Source organism: Aulonocara stuartgranti (genome assembly GCF_965226115.1).
Source record: "Aulonocara stuartgranti genome assembly, chromosome: 16".
In the NCBI taxonomy this organism is placed as follows: Eukaryota; Metazoa; Chordata; class Actinopteri; order Cichliformes; family Cichlidae; genus Aulonocara; species Aulonocara stuartgranti.
The window spans coordinates 5,682,867-5,701,918 of record NC_138952.1 but is presented as its reverse complement, the minus strand read 5'-3'; the positions used below and the strand labels follow the sequence as shown (position 1 = coordinate 5,701,918).

At 39.9% G+C, this 19,052-nt stretch overlaps 1 long non-coding RNA gene across 1 annotated transcript; it reads right to left on the bottom strand.

Annotated features, from left to right (window-relative positions):
• Positions 1-12,912: 12,912 nt before the first annotated feature.
• On the bottom strand, positions 12,913-16,423 carry LOC309691543. The gene is made up of 2 exons (XR_014272048.1): positions 14,572-16,423; positions 12,913-14,501 (listed from the first exon to the last, which is right to left on the bottom strand). It is a non-coding gene; the product is annotated as an uncharacterized lncRNA (long non-coding RNA).
• Positions 16,424-19,052: the final 2,629 nt, after the last annotated feature.

The window sequence follows — 19,052 nt, the reverse complement described above, 5'->3', positions numbered from 1 at the left end:
GGGAGATAGTGGTGAGTGCGATAGGCTGTTGCAACGCGTCTCGGCCTCAGACGAGGAAGAGCCTGCAGACCGAACGCAACTGATGTCTCCTGTCTCTGCTTTTCTGTTAAAAAAACAGGTCAGTAGTTCAAGTTTGCTCACCACAATGTACATATAAAGGCAAGAAACCTTTTTCTGTCTTAGTTTAAAGACCGCAAATGTTGTGAGAGAGTGTGTTTTCACTGATTGAGAGAAAGCTAACTATACCGCCATTTGTAATGGCAGCCGCCATTTCACTCTTAGTCTAAATAGGCAGCTGGTCTTATTACCTGTTTTATTTTGTGACAAATGGAGCTCTTAGACACTTCTTTTATCCTGGCATTATTGGAAGTTACAGTTGATTAGGACCTACCCAGTTCTTATGTGTCAAATGTAAATAGTCTGATGTATACTGTTTGTTGATGATTGTGAACTGTTTGTGAGCAATGGAAGAATATTTTTGTTTATTGGTTACAAATGTAATATATTGTTTGAATCTGTTAAAGTATAAGAAAAGTATAAAGGTGACATAAGCGGGTTAATTGCAGTGTTAGTGGTGCTGCACAGAAATGTTTTGATGCTGAAATGCAGTAAAATTGGTTACAGATTTATTGTAAATAAGGACGTTCATATACAATGATTATTTTGTAAGTTTATTCTTGTGAGAGTGCAAGGTAACCAAAAGGGTTTGAGCTATGGACCTAATTGAATGTTTGTGTTGTTAAAAGCGAAATGTGTGTGTCTAAATGAAAAGAAAAGGACGTTGTTAAACTCTGTTAATAAATGAGACGAGGAAGAGCCTGCAGACCGAACGCAACTGATGTCTCCTGTCTCTGCTTTTCTGTTAAAAAAACAGTTTAAAAACAGACCCCATCGAAGGCCTGTAACATATGCCTGGGGATTTTATGGCAAGCATACGCTGTTATAGTGATGCAGAAGTAAAACTAACCATCACTGTATCCATAGCTTTACTTTTTAGGCACACAAGTTATATATCTTTAGAAATCGTAACAAAAATTCTTTCAAAGGTAACACCAGCGAATTAACACAAATGCCCTGACTGACAGCGAGGGTGATACTGAGATTAAAAATATGGGAAGCAAACCAGGTGATCTGGTAAATAGAGAAAAGAAATCAAATGTTCTGTGGATAGTATTGTGAGACTATCTCTCTTAAGGCTTGAGGTGGACAGCATCATCTATCTGGAGAAGTTGGATAATGCTATCACTTTGCCAAGCAAGCTAAAAAGGCACCAAACATCCTTTGTGAAAGAAACTTGGCCGGCTTCAAAAGAGTGCTGGACCTGAACCAGAGGGAGCACGACCATTAGTTGGACAGTGTCAAAGTCTGGTAAAGTGAGGGAGGAGACGAAGTACATGACAAAGGATTTATATTGTAGATATGTGATAACCAGTGGGCCTTGAATGTTTGTCTTGGCTAAAAGTTTGAAAGTCACTTGTCTGATTTATAACACAAAATAAAAGGTTACATGTGTATGTCCATGCCTGTTACTGTGTGGGGCTTTTTATTAGCATGATTAAACATTGGTATACATTTATACGAAATATACAAACTAATAATCCTTGTTACAATACGGGGATGTGTGTAGTGAAAACACAGATTCATTATGACCTTATTCTACCATCCATTTAGTTAATCAAACGGAAGCAAAAACAATTATACTGGAAGGGTTCCTTTGAATAGCAAAAGAATTATGGGCATCGCCACAGCAAAGTGAGCACAGTTTATGAACCCTTGTACCACCGCAGCCTTTTTTCTGCTGTACTATTGTGAATAATTGTTATGGCTTTCATGGCAAAGTTACATCATCCACCTCTGATCTAGTGTGTAGTCTGTGTTTAAAGTTGATTTTTAAGGTAACATAAAATCCATGTGTGTTGATGAGAATACCTGTAATATATTCCTTGCTTTAAACTGCATATTTTGTTTGCATTCTCAGTCAAGATGATACCACACTGCTTCAATAATATTGAGGTCTGTGCTGTGGGGAGGTCAGTCCATGACTTATAGTGTTTCATTATGTGTTTTTCTTTCCAGGCATGCTTTTACTGCACTGGCACTGTGTTAGGGATTATTGCTACGCTGGAAAATCAAGCTGTTGCCAATCAAACACTTTCTAGATGGGACTGCAAATTAGGGATGGGCGATATGACCCAAAATTCATATCTCGATATTTTTTAGCTGGATGGCAATATAAGATATATATCTCGATATTTTTTTAAAGCCATAAAGTAAGAACAAAAAGAGAGTTCTTAGTCAAAGCTGTGTCCCAGATGTCACACAGGCACTTTTATTAACATACAGCATAGATGTACATGAAAAAATTACTCAAAAATAAATTATAAGCATTTATTAAATAATAATGCTCCATAAATAAAATAAAACAATGTTGTTTTTGTGCATAACAAAGAGCTCACAATTGTGCAGTCAAAATGTAAACTAAAAGACGCTGAGCATAATAACAAAGACAGATTTCACAGCTGCTCTATTCCCAACTTCTACTGCGTGACTGACAGCCTGGCGTTTGAAATCTGCTTTGTAACCATGTCTCTGAGCAGGTGCCATCTACACACACAATACGGTAATATTACGTTGAAGCACAATACGTATCACTCCGCGAGGCTCCTCGGTAGCCGTAATGCTCCGACAATCCATCAAGCGGTGCAGCTCCGTAGCTTACCAAAGTCGTATTAAAACATTTTTTTGACAGATTGCTGCACGCCTTGTACCACTTCAAATCGGTTCACGGTCATCAAGCACAACCAGAATTCATACATAAGGCGCACTGTCAACTTTTGAGAGAATGAAAGGATTTTAGGCCGTGCAGCCCCTCTGGCGTTAGCGTGGTTAGCTCGTTAGCGTGGTTAGCTTGTTAACACGTTAACGCCGTCCAGCCCCACACATGGGGCGATGCGCAGTAACTCGTTAACGGAGATTTGCCGTGTCCATCTTGTCGCTGCCTGTAGGTAAAGCGATGGGGGAGGAGGGGGAGTTGTGTTCAGTGAAGGAGAGAGGAGAGGCGAAGTAACGTTGCGTAGAGACAAAAGTGGACGAAAGAGAGGCAAACTTGTGGCTACACAAGTATAATTATAACGTGACATAGACTATATCGATATAAAGGATATTGTCACATCTTATATCTCGTATAAAAATATATCGATATTTTTAAAAAACTCGATATATCGCCCAGCCCTACTGCAAATGCTGTTTTCATAATTCCAAAATACCCAACACCACCAGTTTAAATGTAGCTCAAAACCATGACAGTGCCTCTCTCCTGACTTGCTCTGTACATAAAAAAGTCAAATTTGTATAAATCACTCCACAAAATCTGTCTTATTTTATTTGTCGTGACAGCCACCCTTCCACAAGACCTTTTATGATCAAGCTTTGGCAAACAGGTGTGTCAATCGAAGGGTCAAATGCTTTTTTATTTTCTTAAAATTACGGTAGTCCCTGTTATTTAGTAACTATTCGGTCTGTGTTCCAAGCTATCCAAGGTGATCTGAAAATGTGATTTCAGCAGACTGCACCAATTGGCTAGTCAGTGGTGTAACTCGATGAGTCATGAGAGCATATCTTTCACGAAAATCAACACTGCTGTTTTTGAAGCCTGACAACAGATATTGCCTTTGTTTACACTGTCTTTAATAAAAAAAAAAAATCTGATTATCCCTTAATAATAAATGACAAGTATGCATTTAAACCTTAAAGCAATTTATTAGAGGTGTGGATGTATGTAATTCTATGTGTGTGTGTGTGTGTGCGCGTGTGTGTTCACTGAGCCTTTTTTATGTTTTAGCTAGTTATACGTGTATAACCATAAGGCAATATGAATATGATGCTCTTTGCGAGCCTAAAATCAGACTCTCTCAGTGAGGGATGACCAAACGCGTTTACCACACAAGAAGGCGCCCACAACCACAGAACATGGATTTGGAAATCCCATTAAAAATGGGTCAGCTGATAAGAGCGATGAGTATACAGCGCTCCAAGTGACTCCCAATTTCACACCTCAGCATTTTTCTCTATTTAGCGCAAGGGCTAGGGATGCAGCTAGAAAGTGAATACAAGTGCATATGCACAAAATAATAAAAACCTGTTTGGTTTGAAAAACAAAATGCATGTCCTCAAAGTGCACAGATGACTGCAAAACTATCTGGGCAGTATAAAATATTAAAAAGATTCAACCTCCTGCCTCCTGGCTTTTTGTTTCAGGTCTGTGAACTCTGCATTGGGAAAGGATTGCAGATGGTTTGTTCCTACATCATCATTTTTCCCAGCATAATGTCCCAACTGCTCTGTCTGTCCAAGAAAGTCACCAATAGCCATAAATTGCTCCTTGCTGTGCTGCAGGTCATGCAGCCTCCTGTTTTTGCCTCTGTACTCTGGACAGACAGTGTGCTAAATGATCCATATTCTAAATGATGGTGATTTCCTTCAAAAAGAGTAGAGTCGTCACTCGTCGGTGGGACTTACTCTCTCTACTTGAGGCACTAAGTGTTTCTCAGGGTGTTGCTCTCAAGTGGTGGAAGAGTGAAGACGAGTATTGACATCCTGTCTATTGAGTGTCATGACTTCCCAAGACTTACTGTTTGTGGTTATAGCAATTTACATCTTACTGTGCCTTATTTTCATTTTTATGCAGTTTCTCAAAGAAAACAGCTGTTTTCTTTAGCATGCATGTTTCTTCTGTTTGGAGAGAACAATCTCATCTCACAGCACATGCTTTACTGATACCTCACCTCGTAGTTAGCACAGACAGTATAGAAGATGAACGTCGTCACTGTGACTTCACCCAGTGGGTTTCACAATCTTGATTTTCAGTGTTGGTGAGCCAAAAGTCACTCTTGACAGGCCAGATTTATAAATACATATATAAACAGATGACTCACAAAAATTTTTCAGTTTGTTTTTTAAACAGAGGCACAGTCAGTTCAGTTCACTTCGTTTGGTCCAATTAGCAGTAGAGTGTGTTGCAAACATTAGCAAATGAGTTTGTGTACTTGCTTTAAATATGTTTTACTCTATACTTTGTGCCAATTCTTTCACTTCTTTCTAAAAAATGCTTAACACTACTCTTTTTTTTTATGCATCTAAACTCAGTTTGTGCTCTTGCAAATCACCAGCAAATCTGGGCTTATGAATTAAAAAGTTGGAGTACTTTTGGATTTCTTTTTAGAAGCTAATGCTAGCTAGCTAGGTTAGCAAGCTACTTTCAAAAACTGCACATACGCTACATTCAGACACACAAATCACACAGATACCAAAACGGTGAAGTTGTAGATTTTAACAAGAGGGTCTTTGGGGATTGATTTCGATTTGGAGACAACCTCAAGTTGCACGTAGAGGAACAGGAGTTTTTTCTGTGTTGGCTTCATTTTTCAGATCTGGAAGTTTCCCTTTGGCACTTATGCTGCATTCCATTTGAACAGAGAAATCAGTACTCCTGAGTTTCAAATCTGATTTTTAAACTGGAATGCCCCCTCAAGTCAAATTTCCAGCTCAGAAAGTCAGAGGAGCCCCACGAGCTCTAACTTCATAATCCAAGATGGCAGCATTGCATATAAACAATAGTAAAACTGTCAAAATTGCCATTGGTGCTATCGCTGTTATGGATTAGAGACTCATACACAGAGCACTGATGGGGCACTATGAAGTGCAAAAAAAAAAACAGGAATTGTGATGGATGAATGGCTCTACCTTGCAAAGGACCAAAACAAACTTGTTTTTCCAACTTCTTCTCCTGGAACTGACATCACTCCGACATCCAACTTCCAGGGTAAAAGGAATGCAGCATTAGTAGCATTCTTCTTGGTCACTGGTCAACAGCTTGCTGGGGTATTGTCACCATTGTCTGGAGGTTGTCACCTATTACATCCTAGCAGGCGCTGGGGAGAACAAGAGAAAATTAAATGAACAGAAAAAGCTACTTAAACTCTTATTTTTCATAACTTGTCAACTATTCAAAAACTATGCTCATATCCATTTCTATGTGAATACAATGAAATGCTGTAAATGCTGGAGCAGCAATAGGAGACATCCTTACCTAAAGCAACACCAGCTGCTTTGCGATGTGGATTAAAATGACCCATCTACCTTGAATCATTGATATCAATGAGTTGATGTGTCTCAAGAGAGCCCAGAGGATACTAAAGGATATACCTACCTCAGGCTGTTCACCCTGCTGCCATTATTGGAAATAATACAAAAGTAACCGCTGCTGTACCTCCAGACGTCAGAGCAGTTTGTGTCCTCGGGCTGCTAGACTTCATGAATAATAGGTTTATTTTTTAATTATTTATTCAGTTTGCTTATCAATTTAAATTTGTATTTATTTTCTTGTGAGTTGCATAAAAGAACTACATCTGCAATTTTGTTATACAACCCTGTGTTGCATAATGAGAATTAAAATGAATCGTGAATCTTGAACGACGCTGTTGCCTCCCAACAGCAGTTAGACCGCGAGGCGGTAACACTTTATAATAAGTGCACACTATTAAACATTAGTTAATGGTTACTTAATTATCTCTACAGCATCTACAAAGTATTTCTCATAATCAGTTAATAGTTTACAAGCACTGCTTTAAACCCTTTGTTAGTGATGAATAAGCTGATGTATAACACTTTTGATTAATCATGTTTTCATGTTCTAAAACTCATTGATTAATCATTTATAAACACTACTCTGCATCATTTACAAACCAGTCATTTCAGGATGTTCAATGGTATACAAAATCATTGATAAAAGCAGGGGCGATTCTAGGATCAGAGCTTTGGAGGTGCTGAGCACCCAGAGAGCTGCCCAGCCAGGCAAAATACACTTTACACGTCACGATGAGACTTCTTCCCAGTCTCTGTCAGTCCCTGCATCCTTAAATGTCTCCAGTTGTCCCGAGTTCCCTCTGACTGTCTCCTTGGTGCATTTAAATCCCTGTTCCTGCCTGTTCTCGTCATCTGTTGTCTTCGTCTCTGTTATCAGTCATCATAATTTTACCATCTCTATGCAAGTCTGCAAATCTCTTTATTAAATCATACGATACTTAAAATCATCAAGTCTCTCTGTGCCTGGGTCCTCGTCACAAAACATGACATCACTGTTTTGTACATTTTAACACAACTTAATCCCCACATTTGTGAAAGAAAAGCACTTTTTTTGAAAAGTCTGTAACTTCTCCATGAGCACAACTTCATCAACTGCTCCAATTGCTGAGCTATTCATTGTTGCACCTGAGAGGTATAAAGAATTAGAAAAAAAAAAGCAGGGACAGAAACTTTCATTGTTTGCTACACAGTGTGCTGCAGCAATCAGTGCAGATCCAGAAACAGAGGAAAAATTCAAAGCGTGTAAGTCTTCAGGGAAGTTGCTTTCTTTTAAAACAAAGAAAGATTAGATTTTTGTTGTTATTTTATATGGTGAAATGTGGTGAGAGGCCACCATTGTTAACAGCTTAAAAAACAAGGAAACAAGACAAGTTATATATTCCAGTTGATTGGTCAATTGTTTTTTGTTTTTTTTAAATGACACACTTGATTTTTGGTTTGTATGTTTTTTGTTATTATTTTACTGTTATAAATTCTGTAGTTTTATTTTAATGATCACACATGTGATAAACTTTATGTAAAGAGCTACAGGTCATATAGTTTGCATCCAGCCGAGTTCTGTATTACTTCAAATATTGGCGGATTGTTTATGACACTGTTTTTATTTTTGTCAACATTTGTGTGTCAAATCTATAAGCATTGTCCTGATGTTTTTGTGATTGGCATCTTATAAATACAGTGTGTTCTACATCTACCCTGTGTGTTGTCATTTAGTTTTTTGTTACAATGTATTTTAAAAACTTTCACACCTATAAATAGGTTGTAAGGTATATATGGTCCCCACTTTAGATGAGCTCACTCAAAATACTTTACTAACAAGTAGCAAATGGTTTGCAACTTCCTAAATAAGTTTATTAAGGTATTTATAGATAATCTATCGCAAAAGAAGTTGGTCGATAGTGAGTTACAGCTTTGGCAGCCTTTAAGTGACAGTTATAAATGTACTGTAAGACATCTGTTAAGATATAGCAGCTGACTGATTTATAAAACATCTAGTATGAAACTAGCATGTGTAGTACATGTAGAGTTTATAGTATTATATGGGGTATGTTAACCATCTACTTACCTTTTACCAATGATTTTGTATACCATTGAACATCCTGAAATGACTGGTTTGTAACTGATGCAGAGTAGTGTTTATAAATGATTAATCAATGAGTTTTAGAACATGAAAACATGATTAATCAAAAGTGTTATACATTAGCTTATTTATCATGAACAAAGTGTATAAAGCAGTGCTCGTAAGCTATTAACTGATTATGAGAAATACTTTGTAGATGCTGTAGAGATAATTAAGTAACCATTAACTAATGTTTAATAGTGTGCATTTATTATAAAGTGTTACCAGCGAGGCAAACAGACTTCATGCTTTAACGGCACGATGACAAAATTCAGCCGAGCAATTTCTTAATTTGCATCTCTCTCCTGAAAATCAGTGGAAATTAAACAAGGGAAGAGAACAAGGAAGTTGAAGATCTCTTCCTCTTGTCAGTTATAACGCTTTTTGCCTCTCAACTGCAGAGGAAATGATGAATTGTTCTGTAAGTCAAATTAATTTGTGCCGAGCCAAAACAGGAAGGGGTAGCCGTGGGGAGGGGAAAGCACGCTGTATTGATAAGGGCGCCGTGGTAAGAGTGGTTACTAAAGGGTGAATTATGGCTCATCCTTGAGAAGTAAAATTGCTTTGCAGCACATTATTTGGAGACCCTCACTAGGATGCACAGCTGGCAGTGCCACAGTGCTCACTGCTGCAGGCCAGTAGGAAGTCATTACTTTGCTTAGCCATTGATTTTCCTCCCGCTTAAAAAGATGCGCCACAGAAAATATGAACAGCTTTCAAGATAGATTGCCAGGATTTGGAGGAAACTTGAAGGACATTTTATCATAATATTTTGTGCCTAGAAATAAAGTTGTTGCTTTCCTGTTTTCAAACACTGCTGGTGCTTTCAGTCTACTTTAAGCCGAGAGAACGTGCTGGTTCTCCTTGCTAACAGTTTTAATAAATACCTTGACATTTCTTTAAATAATTGAGGTCTCAAATCATATGCAACTTGGAATATATCCAGCAACCAAAAGTGTGAGATTCCCAAAAAATATTCCGCTTTAATCAAAACCAAGACTTTGCAGAATTTAGAGGAGCTGTATCAGGACTCCAGTAGGAGCTATTATTTAACTAGGTGGGAGGCAATGCGGTCCACATTTGCACGCATTAACACTATCTTGAGCATGATTTTACAGCAGGGCGCTGGCAGATTGGCTCATTAAGAGTAATCACACCATATAAGACTTCATCAAAAAGATATTTGCACTCACACCATTAAGATTCCCGAAGGGTGGAAGAGTGTACAGAAACACAAAGCAGATTTCCATCGAAGCCTGTTTACAGTCGAATCTTCTCCCCTGCAGAAGTGCAAATAGAAAGTGAAATATGCGTAATAAAATCACTTCATATTTCCCACCTGCCACCCAGTCTATGAAGTGTGATGAAGCAGCCAAAATGTTCATTTGATGCATATTAATTCAGGTCAACGAGCGTGGCGTATGTATGCTGCTGTGTGGTTGTGTGTGTGGTAATTAATTACTCCGGGAGATTCATGAAGCGAAGGAGCGTCCACTCTGGAAAAATAGGTTGTTTTCTTTGCCAAATGTTGTTGAAATATAAATGCTTTGAAAAATGAGCACAGAGTAACTGCTTTGTTGGCTACACAACACACTGGTCAGCTGCAGCTCCATTATAGTGACAACGTCCTGACAGCTCATCAAGCCCTTGGAAAGCCACCTCAAGCTGTTCATTGTGTGCACAAATGGCCTGCGGCTGTATCGCGCTGGCCAGCAGAAACTCATCTTTGGGGAAATGAAATGACAATACAGTGGATGAAGAATGCATCAACAGATATTTTTTGACTTATTTATACTTTGAGGCTTTTTCGACCTATGGTTGTTTTTATTCCAAATGCCAGCCAAAAAAATAAAAAGCTACCGATCATAACTGTCATTCATGATTTCAGATTCTCGGCGAATCTTTCCTGTTTGGCCCTTTGCTTACCACCTCAAATACCCCAAGTCTGGATGCATTAAAGGTTGTTTTTTTTTTTTTTTTTATCAGAAGGCAAAGGCTGAGGTTAGTAGGAAGCCCCAAGAGGAATGGTTGATACCTGCCCAGTGTCGTAAGCTGCTAAGTGGAGCCTCTGTGGCAGCTGCAGAGGTATATCACCATGGCTATCTAATTTCCCAGCGTCGCTTAAGGGACCAACAAGGGCAATTTTCTGCTCTATCAACACTTCTTTCACGGACGGAGCAGGTGAGTAAGTGACGGAAGTGACGGACAAGGTAAGCGACTCATGTTGTAACTGACGTCAGACGCCGGAGATTTTGGCGGAAAATTAAAGCAAATGGTAGTTTAGATTTGAACAAATTCATTTAAGCTTCAGCATTACCAAATACACTTATCAATTGTCTTATAACTAACACTATTTGTCTAAATAATCTCCAACACCCTGGAGAACAACGAGGAGAGTTTAGAGACTCTCCAAGATTACATCGATCAGTGCTTTCAGGATCTCGTGATGAAGAAGACCCCGTGTGCAGCTTCCCCGGCCAAAGCTGAGACGCCGTCGTCGAAAAGACAACGCCCGGCAGATTCCCCCGGCTCAACATCGCCAGCCGGCAAAGATATTGCCGACATATTGGAGTCAATCGACAAGCGATTGTCCAGTTTCGACGCAAGGCTGTCCTTGGTGGAGATTCTTCACCGAGAATTTAAATGCTTGCGAGAATCCCTGGAGTACAGCCAGCAGCAGGTGGAAATGCTTGCTGCTGAAAATGCCACGCTAAGGGAGTCGGTGAAATGTCTCACAGATAATGTTACCCAGCTCAATAGAGAAAATAAAAAAATAAAAGAAACAGTTATCGATCTACAAGCTCGTAGCATGCGTGATAATCTGGTATTTTCTGGTATTCCAGAAGCCGCTGGAGAGGACGCGGAGACCACGGTAAAAAGCTTCATCAAAACCCACCTGAAGCTGCCGGAGGACACTGTGAAGAACATCGTCTTCGATCGGGTACATCGCCTCGGCCCCATTCGGGCTACGGCCGGGAGACCACGTCCTATCGTGGCCAAATTCGGCCACTTCAAACAAAAGCAACATGTGAAAAGCCGCGGCAGGGAATTAAAAGGAACGGACTTCAGCGTGAACGACCAGTTCCCCAAAGAGATCTTGGAACGACGCAGGGTCCTCTTCCCAATCCGACGCGGCTTCATCCAGAAGGGCTCCCGCGCTGTCATCGCTGTGGACCGGCTGTACGTGGACGGACAGCTCCACCGCGACCCCAACATCACTCCGTGGCTGTATTAACCTCACACCAGATAAGAATCAGCTACACCATTTCCCTATCCACTCACACTAACTTGCATTAACATCTGTTTAACTTACCAGTATCAAATCGCATCTTAAAGTGTGATTTCATAGCAGAATTAACACCGTCACTCTCCGTCAGTGATTTAATTGGAATGTTTACGTTTTGTTTCTGTTTTTTTTTCTTCTCGTTTTTTCTTCTTTTTTTTTTCCTCCTCTCTTTTCCCCCTCTTGGTTTTATGCTGCTCACCCCTGTCCTTGGTTTCTTTCTTTATTCCTTCCACTGCCTCGATCACCTGCTTCGACACTCATCCACAAACATCCTTTATTTCGACACATACGCACCATGCGCTCAACGGCAGCACATTTACATCAGTCAGACAGCGCACACAGTCATATAAGATACACACACACTTAAGCCAAGCCTACTCATATTAGTAACTATGCATACACAAAGTCAGACTCAGGGAGCATCTCGCCACACATTTTTTCTCTCTCTCCTTCTCTTTATTTATGAACAAGTGACGTATTCTCTCCACCTGTCTAAGCGACGCACACAGCATACATCCCTAGTTATACACAAACATCTATGGGTACACTGAGGTTCATTACATGGAATATAAATGGAGCTGGCTCCAGAGAAAAGAGGTTAAAAATATTTAACCAACTCAAAAAACTACAGGCAGATGTTGTCCTATTACAAGAGACCCACAGACCTCTTAGAGGTTCGAATGAACTTAAAACACCTGAGTTTCCTAATGTGTTCTCAGCTTGTTATAATTCTAGACAAAGGGGAGCAGCAATTTTAATACATAAAAATATTAATTTCACAGTACTCGATACAGTTATAGATCCAGAGGGCAGATTCTTAATCATTAAACTATCTATACGTGATAAAAAGCTATGTATTGCAAGTGTATATGGTCCAAATGTTGATGATCCCTCATTCTTTCACGGTTTTTTCAGTGCACTCTCTGAACACTTAGATGGCACACTTGTTCTTGGAGGTGACCTCAACCTTGGACTAAATGAAGACATGGATAGGCTCAATACAGCGGGAACTCAGCGTAATTGGCAGTCCACAAATATAATCAAACAGTATATGAGCGACTTTGGTCTTTGCGATGCATGGCGCTCCCTTCACCCCACCAGTAAGGAATATACTTTTTTCTCACATGTCCATCACTCCTACTCTCGTCTGGATTATTTTTTGGTCAGCAGCTCACTGCTGAACGACATTTCAGACACTGAGATTCACCCTATAGCTGTCAGCGATCATGGTCCTGTATCTTTAACACTAATGCACAAGAATAATACTACGCCAAGAAAAAACTGGAGATTTAATATATCACTACTGTTGAAAACACGCAGTTCTTTGAATCTTTGGGCTGAAGGAGGGACAATACTCGGTGTATAAATGCTCAATCAACAATCATTTATTTCCATACAATTCAACAGTCAGAGCATTACAACGTCCGGACGGGAGAGATGCTACCAGAGGGTCAGGCACATGTCTCAAAATGGTGACGGGTTGCTCAGCTTTTTATAGTCTCTAGTGGCCCCCAGCTAGTCGTAAAAGCCAAAACATCACATTTTTTCTCTGTTACAGCGCCTAAGTTATGACCTCGGCAGTTGTTTCTCTGCTTTCTGTAAGGTGGGGGTGTGGAATGTGGTCTATCTATCTCCCCTGTCTTTAGACACAGAGTCTCCTGCTTACAACCTTCTCTTCATGATTCAACAATTAAGCATGTCAAGAAAACAGTGTAACACATTCCCAGCAGATCAAGGATGCACCTTTATCTAATGAACTAATATGTGAATATGTTCTGTTAACTCAAAAGTATAATGAGAACTAAACTACATACAGATCACACACTCTATTTTAAAGGGTATAATATGATCTACAACAATATCATAATTCAACTATTTTGATTACATCTATAAGGTAACATATAATAACAGAATAATATCACAATACCCTCTTTTGATCTCTCATTAAAGAGATCACTAATAACATGCACTTCAGCGTTGCAAGGTCCAGGTTTTCTTGATCCTGAGGCCCTCTGTCCCCCTTTAACGGGTGGACCATATGGGGGATGACCTCTGTGTTCACGCAGTTCAGATGCAAGCAAAGTTAGCTTTACAACCATAACAGCAGTTACAGATGACACTCCCATCACTCCCCATTTTCCCACAGCTTTATTTTGGTGCTCCAGTTTTCCACCCCCTTTGATGCCACCTAATAGCTTTCAAATGTACTTAGACTAGAACCTCTGTTTAAGGAGCTTTTAACCTTTATTTTTATTGCTGCAGCTACCAGTGTCTTCCAGTTGGGTGATTCTCAGCTTCTTTCTTCGACCTCCGGGGTTAGACCACCCTTTAGTCATTGCACAGTTCTGGGGATTATTCTGCCCCGATTTCAAACAAGGATCTGTGTGTTTTGGGTTCACCGGCGTGTCCCCCTTTTTGCCAAGAGCCTCTCGAACCTCGTTGGTCTGGTGTTCCTGGTTTTCGCCAACCCCTTCATGGTTATTGCTGTGTTTGTGGGATCCATCTTCTCCAGGAGCCCAAACGTCATGACACTTGACCCCAGTTGCTGTCTCGGCAGTCCCTACATCTGTCCCTGCTGTGAAGGGTCCTCACATCTCCGGGTCCCCGTCTGGTGTCTGTTCCTTTCTCTGCAAGAGACAGAAAACCAAAACACCTCTCTCCCTAGCCTTGATAATCTAATATTGTTATCCATTGTTCTTCTAATGATTCAAATTTGGTTTAAAATATTATGTTCAGGACTTATTCTAATTCTAATCATAATCTATGTGTGTGTAAAAGAAATCAAAAATTAGTGAACCCTTTCTAAGTCTAACACATTATAAGCTTAAGTTTTACCATAGCTAATTTATTAAACACAAAAATAAACTCATAGAAATTTTCATATCACCATTGTTTGATGTTCAAACTCAACTCCCCCTTTTTGACACACTCCCATGTGTCAATTCATTGGAGCTAGACAATTAAAAGAGAAGGTTGGTGACCTCATATCTCAGAAAGTATCAGAAATTCTTCTCTCGAGTACCGTTGCTCCAGCCTTGTCATCCCTGAGGATCTTCGATCCCGAAAATGTCCCTTCTCCTCATGTAATAAAGTCTGTCATCCTTCCATGCCCTGGTAACTGGTCCATCCAGAGCTGTAACATTTTGAAATGTACATACAACAAGCCAAACCACACCTTGGTCACACCAACCCTTTTCTGCCCCGAAGATGTCCAATGCCATCCTAGTATGGACTGTCAAAAGTGGCTTTAACGCTGACTATCCTGACAATCCATTTTATAACGTTTCCTGGTCAGATTTGCCAATCTCTGCACCAGGGTTGTAATAGTTTTGCAATTTTCATCAGTTTTTATTTTTATTTAGCTTCGACTTCAGATTTTCAATTTTATATCAGTTGTAATTAGTTTTTACCAATTCTTTGCTAGTTTAGTGTAGTTTTTATTTTCTGAAAATCCTTAGTTTCAATTTAGTTTTATTTGTGTTTTGCAAAAATTAAGTGTAACAAAATCCCAGTTCCATCATATCAGTCATGCTCTTCTGGTTATCCTTGGGTGTTGAGACTAATAACTATTAACTCTTGCCGCACCGTGTGGTCCTAATTTTGGTTCAAGTGAATTGATAACCTTTTGAAGGCGATTGTTTCACACCTTTATTTAGATGTCCCAGTCCTGTTGTCTCGGGATCCATCACGCTGCCTTATCTGGGGTTAGCTGTTTTCTGGGGATGCGGGTTGAGTGGGTGAGCTCTTCAAGGAGGGGGAGTGTGCTCCCCCTGATGAGGTCTTCTAGGTAAGCTAGGTTAACCTTCTTGTGTGGGCTTTTCAAGTGCACTTTAAGGTTAGTGGGACTTTTAGTTTTATAAATGTCCCTCATGACCCCCTGATGACCCAGTATTTCATTTTTGCACACTGTAGTACACATTTTAGTTTTTGCTTGTAGCTCGCATACTCTACTTGCCACTCCTCTAATTCCTGATGTTTCTTAGAGAGGGCAACAGTACCTTTAAAATTATATCACATGTGTGGGGGTGTGGCCTTGCCAATTGTTTTGCCCACCTTTTCAAAATGGCTGGCGTGCCCACTAGCACATTTCATGGAAAAAGAAAGGTAAGCTTGATATTTAAATTTAAAATGTTTTGTTAAACTCAGATTTTTATTTTATTCTTTTTGCAAGTACCCCTCCTCGGTGGCGAGAAACTGTTGGTGTGGTCAAGTGGGTGCTCTGGAAACAAACGCTCAGGACAGAACAGTTATCAGTCATGTACTTCCTACAAATTTTGCATATGTTTTATTCCATATTGATCCTCTGAGTGTAATGGTACATTTTAATTTGAATTTATCCAAACTAAACACAATATTTTCTTTATTTACTTTGCTCTTGTTCTTTTTCAGTACCACATCCTATCAAATGTCCCTGTCGATTATATTCTACATTTAATAACTTACTATTTCAAGTGAGAACCTAAATCACGTGGACCAATGTTTATTATTGCATATCTCTATTCTGAATGTGGCCAGTCATTCATAGGTATTGTTCAATTTTGGCGATTTTCCTCTATAAAATTTAATTGACTTTTTTACAGTGGCCTGCTGTGGTTAATAGTAACATATTCCAGTCATGAGTGATATCAAAAGTCTTCTCCACTGTAGCATTTGGCATTCCCAATAATATAACATGATACCTTAATCAAAACACAGTTAATATAGCACAGTTTTCTTGATGCAAACATCAGTAACTCAAAATCAGCAACCACAGTGTTAAGTCTGCAGTTCATACTTATGTGAAGCTAGAGTCTCCTCCTCCAGTCTCTCTTATCCTCCTGCTCCTGAAAAAACAAAACAAAACAAAGCGAAGCATCCACCCTTCTCTTGTCGGCTGGGTGACTTGTTTATTGGCATTTACTAATCCTACAGTGGGTGCAGTCATTGTCTCAGTATCAAGTCAGTCAAAACTTTTAGTTGTCAGTCCATCACAGTCCATTCACATGCATACCTCCCTACACATTCATACCAGATGTTGCTGATAATGGAGTCTCCCGCGCAACCTATTCGAGCCTCCATCACCAGCAAGATGACGTCATCATTTTAAAAGAAAACAATTCCTTGTTGTTTTTTTGGGCCGGATTGACTCGGTGCAATCCTTTTAGACTCAGAACTTCTCAGTGTTCCCTATAAGTGAATTTCTCCCAAGCCAATTACAATCATGGAGAAGCACACTTTGCAACTGTTTTTGTAAGAATATTTCATAGCGCTTTAAATTTCAATCTTTCAGGCCTGGTTTAAAGAGCTGATTGTTAAATCATGAACTCACAAAATATCACCATATCACCATATCACCATATCACCACCGGTGGATCACACCTCTCAGATGTTTTTTTCTCCAGTGCACTGTAACAAAAACGAAAACAGACATAACCAACAAAATACTACTAAAATAACACAAACTAGGGCCCGTTGCAGACATGTCCAAGCATAAAACTATCCCTCTCTCGCTTACGAGAAAGAACACAAGCCAAAGCTCACTGATAAAATCAAGCTAGCGCTAAACAAAACCAAACAATCAACCAGAAATTCACAGGAACATTTTGCTTCCTGCCGGGACAATATTGTGTGGGAATGAGAACCTCAGGTGCCGTAACACCTTTTGTTCCTCCTTGAATTAAAACTCAATCACAGAAAATGCCGTACTCCAACCTAACCTTACACTATTAATTCATCATTTTCACTCTGTGCCACTGTTCCTCATCAGGGCTGTGTGAAGCACAGCAAAGAATTCAGTCAAGGCCTTGAGCCATAAACAGACATCACGCACAGACATTGTTTTCATAACCAAACTTTTTTAGACCTTATTAACTCTACATAAATGCCTTCTAGGTGACATATAACACATTCTAAGTAATCAATGGTAATCAATGGAAATCAATGGCTCCTCATAAAAATTATGCATTGGGATGTTTGTGTGCAGCATTTTGCATATCAGCATAAGCAAAGCATTCTTCATTGCATCAGCGTGTATGTGTGTGTGCGTGTGGATCACTCTTCATTGCACAAGCGTGTGCATGTGTATGTGTGCATCACTTCTCAGTGAATCAACATTCCCGTGTGTGTGTGTGTGGGTGTGGGTGTTTGTGTTCATCACTTTCCTGTTCTGGTGTTCTGGGTAAACCACGGCCTGAAGCGTGCCCTGGGGTCCTGCCCCCCTCCTTTTTCAGTTTGTTTGCGACCATTGCTGCTGCTGCTGCTGCTCAAAATTCAGTCCGTCCTGGTTCTGACCCCAATTGGGGCAGTCCTTTCTCCAGTGTCGATGTTCACCGCAGGTGAAACCTGCATCTTCTTCTGTGTTTTTGTCCATTCTGAGGTGCCTTCTGACCTCAGTTACTCCTCCTGTCTCGGTCACGCCCTTTTTCGCCACCCGATCATCCGTGTTGGTCCATCACTGTCCTGCACAGTGTGAATGCAAAGTTATCAAGGTCAGCATTCTTTCGCTCGGCCTTACTTTTCATTCGGGCTTGGCGGGCGTCTCGTCACAGCTCTGTCAGCTGACGCAGTCTGGGAATTTTTCCCCCGTGTAGTGAAACGGGCCTTAGGTTTAGTGCTCTCCGTCTCGGCTGCATGAGATCACATTCCTGCAGGTCTGTTGACATTCTCAGGTCGTTGTTGTGGGTCCAGCTGTTGCAGCATTTGGTCAGTGTCACGTATGGGGGAGAGCAGGAGTCCAGTCAGCCTCGGCTTTCAGGGCCGGCAAAGCAGCCTGTAATTAAATATGTATAGAAAAAACAAAAACAAAACAAAACAAAAACAAACAAAAAACAAAAACAAAAACAAACGAACAGGAAAATGTTGTTGTGTTGGCTGTGTTATTCAGAGGGGAGACAATGGGGCCAGGCCCTATGTCAGCCTTCTCTCCCCCTTTTTTTGTTTTTTGTCTCCCGATATAATCAACTCCTAACCCACCAAGTTGACAGGACAACACAAGTACATGTTAAAATTCTTAAGATCATGTTTAAAAGCCCAAAAAAGGAACTTTCTTTCATTCAGTAATCACTTTTATTAATCAATCAACAGAAAACATGTCACAATTTGAATCTTTTAACCACTAAATTTGTTGTGTCTTGCCTGGTTGGTTAGACCAGTGTTCCTTTTTTTTTTTTTAGTTAAATTGTTGTCCTGCAACCCAGAGGGTTTCTTTGTCAGTAATGTATAGACTTCATCATTTAAGTATGTTAATTTTTCTTTAACCTTGCTGGAAAATCTTCACGTGTTCATGAGTGTAAGCTGTTTCTTCATTGCGTGTATGTGCATTTGTATAAAAGCAGGTTAATTTTATCTTTTCTCAAACTAGGCGTTACCTTAAAAGGAGCCTTTCTCTCAGATTTCTCTGCTTGTGTGTGTTTTTGTTTCACCTTTTTGTTGTGATGCTCCGGACGCCTTCCCAACCTCCACAAGTCCGTTGGCCCCAATTTTATGTGTTAAAACTTCTCTTAATTTCTCCTCTAATTCTCTCCT